General features: G+C 38.6%; 1 pseudogene; it reads left to right on the top strand.

Annotated features, from left to right (window-relative positions):
- The window catches only part of LOC110335148, a 4,701-nt pseudogene extending 2,324 nt beyond the window's left edge, over positions 1 to 2,377 (top strand).
- The last annotated feature ends 4,725 nt before the right edge of the window (positions 2,378 to 7,102 follow it).

Here is a 7,102-nt window from a genome sequence, read left to right as displayed (position 1 = left end):
GCTGAGTAGTACTCCATTGTGTAAATGTACCACAGTTTCTGTATCCATGTACTCTTAAACATGTCTCAGATTAGCTGGGTAAAACAAACAAAGGCATAAAACCTGAGGGGGAGATGGAAGTAAAGAAAGATGAAGTTGTGGAAAACTATTCCAAGGAGCAAGGTGGCCCGACATTGTGTGGTATAATGAGGATTGGCTCGGTTGCAAAAGTTTGCTGATTAAAGATGATATGAACCTGGAGCTAGTCTTAATGGGCAAAGACAAACCTATGGACACCCTTGCTAAATACAGTAAAAAATAACCTTCCTATTCAGATTCAGGAACTAACAGAAGAGAAATACCAAGTGGAACAATGTATAAATGAAGCATCCATTACAATTCAGAACACAAAAAAGCCAACACTGTCTTTGAAGGTGATACTTACTTCCCCTCTAGTTAGGGACAAATTGGTGAAGAAAGATGGAGAAAATGTTATGATGAAAGACTTACTTATTGGACAGGGGAAAATGCCTGAATGCCTTGGCTTTTCTTCGACATACCAAATGGTTTCACGCAAGGGCAAATGGTGTAATTGTCCTTAGAATTCTGTATGCTTTGTGCAACAAAGTACCCATATGGGCATCATTGAAAGGATGGCAACTAGAGCTTATATATGAAAAGTCTATAAGTACTTGTAATAAACTGTTGGTTGCTGGGGAGGCCTTGAGATGAGTAATGAAGTGTTTGACATCTGGAATACTACTTCCTGGCGGTCCTGGTCTTCATGATTCTTGTGAGTGAGACCTAACAGATGCTGTAAACTACATGCTCACTCAGCAAAAAGAAGATATCACCCATAGTGCACAGTGTGCACTTAGACTATCAGCCATTGGCTAAGCTTATAAAGTGCTGGAGATGGTCCCTCTTCCACCTAGTAAGCCTTTTCAGAAGTATTCCTGGTCAGTTACTGATAAAGAAGGTGCTGTGACTTCAGCTCTAAAGAAGCCATCTGAAGATGGATTAGGGGATGATAAAGATCCCAACAAGAAGATGAAATGAAATTTAAGGAAATTCTGGATAGTAAAGCAATAGAGCTTATGAATGCACTAATGAGATTAAGTTAGATCAGTAAAAGCTTTTGTCACAATCTGGCCTGGTCTATGCCCCAGTCTTCACAATATCTTTAGATGTGGATGGTACAACATATGAAGCCTCAGGACCATCCAAGAAAACAGCAAAGCTTCATGTGGCAGTGGAGGTTTTGTGACAATGGTATACTCAACAAGATTTGATGCAGATATTGAATGTATGAGTTCTGTAGTGGCTATTCCTGGTTGTCAACTTGACTATATTTGAAATGAACTACAATCCAGAATTGGAAAGCTCACCAGTGAACCTAATCTGGAGGCTGGGAGATAGAAGTTTCTGATCTGGATCTTGGTATGGAGATCTTGAGACACAGTGGTGATTGAATCCAGAAGATTAAGACATGGAGATCTCCGAGTCCAAGGTCATCTGGGATTAAAGGTGTGGTGGCACACACCTTTAATCTGGGCTACACCTTCTGCTGGAGACCATATAAGGACATTGGAAGAAGGGAGTATAGCTCTCGCTCATTCACCTTCTTGCTGTGTGGGACTCAGCAACTGCNAGATCCTTAGACTTCCATTCACAGCTACTACTGAACCATTGTTGGGATTTGGACTGCAGACTGTAAGTCATCAATAAATTCCTTTACTATATAGAGCATATTTGTAAGTTCGGTGACACTAGAGAACCCTGGCTAATACAAGTTCCAATGAAAAATCAGACAATGAAAGCAAAAATTGATATGGTATCTTCAAACTCAAGCAATAATAATGAAAATTCTACAACTGATTCCTCCAGTATCTTAGAGATAAGAACTCAATGCCCTATCCTCACAGCAAGTGGCAAAAGTCCTGTGACAGAGCTCAACTGAAAAAAGAAAAGGTCTCAAGTGTGAACTCATTTCAGAAACTGGTGGAAACCATGACAAGCAGTTTGTAATGGAGGTTGAAGTAGATAGGCAGAAATTCAGAGATGCAGGTCCAGATAAGAAAGTAGCCAAGGCAAGTGCGGTGCTAGCTGCCATGGAGAAGTTGTTTTCTGGACCCAATGTGACAAATAATAAGAAAAGAAGATCATTCCTCAGGCAAAGGATGTTGTGAATATGGCAGTAGCTGCAGCAGTTCAGGCAGTTTAGGGCACAGGAAGAGGAACTCTGAAAAGGGGAGCATTCATGGGGGCTAGAGCAACTCCTGGATATATAACTCCAGGTTACAGAATCCAATATGGTTACAGCACAGCTGGCCCTGCATATGATTTACCCATTATGAAATTCCCAGCATATCCTATTCCCCACTCCCCATTCTTTTAGCAAGTAACAGAAGCTCTTTCCTATTGAACCACAATACCGTACAATTCAGACTGTTAGAGAAAAAGCCTTTTTATCCTGCTTTCTTTGAACACAAACTTACTTGATCAAATTATTTGTAAAAATATTTGTAAAAAATTATTTCCTACTTTTTGATTTTAACAAGTGCAAATTCAGTTCTCTAAAACTTGAAAACTAAAAAAAGAAACCAGTTCTGTGAAACGGTACCTCATTTCTGGAAATAATTTATATGATCCTCTTCATTGTAGGGAAGTCTAGCAACTCAAAGTTGACATTTTAAGAGAGTATCAGAGTATGTAAAGTTAAATTTGTGAAGGATGTATAGAGTCTCAATGCTGATCACTAATAAACTGCTTTGTAGTTAAAAAAAAAGATTTACAGGAAAACACAACCAAAGAGGTGAAGTAATTGAGCAAAACCATCCAGGATCTAAAAATGGAAATAGAAACAATAAAGAAATCACAAAGGGAGATAGCCCTGGAGATAGGAAACCTAGGAAAGAGATCAGGAGTCATAGATGCAAGCATCACCAACAGAATACAAGAGACAGAAGAGAGAATCTCTTCTTATATATATATATTCTTGCAGAAGATACCATAGAAAACATGCACATAATAGTCAAAGAAAATGCAAAATGCAAAATCTCCTAATCCAAAACATCCAGGAAATCCAGAACATAATAAGACCAAACCTAAGGATAATAGGTATAGAAGAGAGTGAAGATTCCCAACTTAAAGAGCCAGTAAATACCTTCAACAAAATTATAGAAGAAAACTTCTTTAACCTAAAGAGATACCCATAAACATACAAGTAGCCTACAGAACTCCAAATAGACTGGACCAGAAAAGAAATTTCTCCCATCACATAATGATCAAAACACCAAATGCACTAAACAAAGAAAGAGTATTAAAAGCAATAAGGGGAAAAGGTAAAAAAAATATAAAGGCAGACCTATCAGAATTACACCAGACTTCTCACCAGAGATTGAAAGCCAGAAGATCCTGGGCAGATCTCATACAGACCCTAAGAGAACACAAGTGCCAACCCAGGCTACTATACCCAGCAAAACTCTCAATTACCATAGATGGAGAAACCATGATATTCCATAACAAAACCAAATTTACACAATATCTTTCCACAAATCTAGCCCTACAAAGGATAATAGATGGAAAACATGAACTCAAGGAGGGAAACTACACCCTAGAAAAAGCAAGAATGTAATCTTTCAACAAACCCAAAAGAAGAGAGTCACACAAAGATAAAAATAACAGGAAGAATTTTTGGTCAGAAACTCAGACCTCACCCATTCTGTGGGGCTTTCTCTATCACAAGCATCTGTTGTTATGAACACATGGACAGGGAGCTAACTAGACTGAGGCTATGTGAATGTCAAGGCTCCACATCTTCCTGTTTTGTTCAATCTTGAAATAAAAGTGGGTTAGCAAAGAAGACAGGCTTTCTACAAAAGCTAGATCTACACTTAACATGAAGACTATCTGATTTTATTGGCAGTCAAGGATAGTTTAATCTCCTTAGTGTTCTGCTGATGTGGCTGTAACTGGGTCTTGAGTGTGGGGTTTTGCTACATGGTGTTCTGTCTGAATTTCATGGTCTCTTTGGACTTTTGGAATGAGACACTGAGGGAGTGAAAATATGATGAAGACCCTCAAGACTGCTTATTTTGATAAAATTTCTTTTCTCATTGAATGTCATAGCTAGAGCAATTCAAAAGAAAATGAGAAGCAAAGAGACAAGTGGAATTAGATGATTAATAAAAGAAAGATAGGTGATATTTAGATGGTTAAAAGATAGATTAATCAATCACATATACATGAGTGATTGACATATTAGTTGTTTGAGAGAATGAAGGGGATAGATAAAAGATGATGGACAGAAAATAGCTATAAATGTGTGATAGATGGATAAATGATAGATAATAGAAAGATATATTAGATAATAGAGAGATTAGATAGATGCTAGGTAGACAGAAAGATGATAGATAGAAAAATATACACATATAAATGTAATTACACATATAAACGAAATCACCAAATAACAAAGGAGAATTATTTCTAACAGGATACCTCTCCTCACCAAAAGAAGCCTTCAATATTCGAACTCAATTACATCAGACTGAGATGTTCCAATGGTTCACATGAGAGTCTGCAAAGAACTCAAGCTGTTACCATGGCTATATGTTTCTCTACACCACCTGTCAGCAAGGTCCTACTGCTGAAGACAGCTCAACTCATCGAGCATGGAGAAGTCGGTCTGGTGACCGCATAGAATCTTCACTGCTATCTACTGACAGCTTGGGTACAGGAAGATATTCTGTGTGCTGCTAGGAAAAAACAACAAACAAAGCCACAGACTCTTTGATCAACATTGGTGTTGTGTCTAAAAGATATGGTAGTGAAATGGTGGCCCAAGTTTGAGAGAGTAACTAACCAAAATCTGGATTGACTTAAAGCCCACTACACAAGATGTAGCTTGTACCCAACACTGCTTGGGTAAATGAAAACCAGACACTAGATAGCTCAGGTACCTAGTGTAAAAGATATTTTTTCTGTTCTTTAAAATACAAGAGCAATAAAATGACATTCTTAGTACTTGGATAAGTACCTGAACATTCATTCAGTCTTAGAGGCTTCCATTAAAACTATCTGCATAGAGACCAGTAAACCCAGAGGAAGAGGAGGCAAAAAGGGTATAAGAGTCAGAGGGAACACTAAATTAATAAAACCCTATTAATCAGTGGTTCTCAACTTTTCTAGTGCTGTGACCCTTTAGTATATTTTATCATGTTCAGGTGACCCCCCCAACCATAAATTAGTTTTGTTACTATTGCATAACTGTAATTTTGATACTGTTGTGATTATAATGTAAATATCTGTTATCTAGGATATCCATATGTCACTACTGTGAAAGGGTCGTTCTTCCACAAAAGTGTAGTGAACTCCAGGGTGAGAATCACTGCTCTAAAATAACATGTAAAAATAACTACACAAAACCCAAACAGTCTGTGGGGTGTTGATGGTACCATGTTAGTCTTAGATATATTGAAAAACCCAGTTAAGTAGGAGAGAAAATGTATCAGAAGCAAAGTTTATTCCTCTAAGAAGAATAAAATGATGGCACTCAGGATTTGAAAAGAAGATACCCCCAAGCTTCAGGCATAGTTCACATGGGAATCATTTATTTAAAATGAGACAGTTATGTCTATATACTCTCTCAGAAGCAAGGTTAGGTTTTAAATTACACACATCAGCTGCTTTGCCAAAACCATATTTCCAAAGGAAAGAGAAATGAGGAAGGCCCTAGAATTGTGGGAGCACTTCCTCCTGGGACAGCATGTTCCACACCATTCCTTATCACATTTGGATACCATTTGTCCTTGTCTGAGTTCCCAACCATGATCTTTCTGGATTTCTGTTGAGAATGGTGGCTCAAGAGTATATTTCATAAAGCTCACCTCTTTTTCCCAGAGAAGACAGTTTGGAATATAGCATAATTAGGAAAGAAAGTAATGAAATATCAGAAAGGGCAGGTGAGAAGCAAGTCACCAGCTAGTCCTATTTTCAACCATGTTCTTGTTAAGTAGGTATACCCTTTCTGTCTCGGTTCCTTTTGAAATTTATCTGCTACCCTTATTGTTATACATCTAGTTAAGTACTCGGGTCATCTAACCCATTCATATAGGCTCCATCTTTCCTAACACTACTTAGGACAGATTTGATCGATGCTCTAATTTATTCCATTTCCTGTTTCAATTCCAGTACAAACTCAGATATTTCAAGAAAACAAACTTTAACAGAACATATGAAACAAAGTTACATATGGTATTTAATTCCACATAGAACTGCATTTGGCAAAACGTTCTTGTGAATGTTGTCTTTCCCAAGTTAACACATTGTAAAATGAAGAGCCTTAAGTATAGTTCTGTTACTCATTAGCAGTAGTGCAGAAGAAGTGGGGGATGCTCATTTTCAGGGTTTTGAGTGCTACTGCAATGAGAGTCTTTATAGACCTTGATGTAGGTGTGGGTGGTAGAAACTGGTCCTACAGGGTGTTGGAATAATAGATTTGCTGATCTATTTGACATTATCACTGAGCCTCAGGGAAACGGAAATGCAGCTTCTCAGAAAGCAAGTGTACAGGTAAAAGCATCCTTCTTAATATCTTCTATCATCATCATGCAAAGTGATTTTTAGATTCAAATCTTGCTTTTTCTGGCATGATGGTGTATCCAGGAGTTGCTGTGGTTGGAGAATTGGGTTCTGAGGATGCTATGTAACCTTGGTTTCTGTTGGTTATGTTCTTATGCTTGTTTCCCACCATCTGATTATCCCTATAGCTACCTGCCTTTGCTATATCTGACTGGAACCTGTCCTTCCTATGATCTTGGTTGTGTCAGAACGCCTCAGAGTTCAGCTGTCTCTGTGTTCCTGTGATCCTGGGATCCTATGATCCTGGTTGTGTTAGAGTGCCTGGGAGTGGAGCTTCTTCTGGATATTGTAGGACTGGCTGTGGAGTTAGCGCCCAAGGTCTGCTCAGGGCACCTCTGATCCTATGATCCTGGGCATATTAGAGTGCCGGGGAGTGGAGGTTCCTCTGTATGTTATGGGACTGGCTACAGAGTTCATGTCCATGATCTGCTCAGGGCACTGGTCCAGACTGAAAGGAACCTGTGCCCCCGTTTGGGTGGAG

Source organism: Mus pahari, chromosome 17 (genome assembly GCF_900095145.1).
Source record: "Mus pahari chromosome 17, PAHARI_EIJ_v1.1, whole genome shotgun sequence".
In the NCBI taxonomy this organism is placed as follows: domain Eukaryota; kingdom Metazoa; phylum Chordata; class Mammalia; order Rodentia; family Muridae; genus Mus; species Mus pahari.
This window is presented reverse-complemented; position numbering and strand designations above follow the sequence as displayed.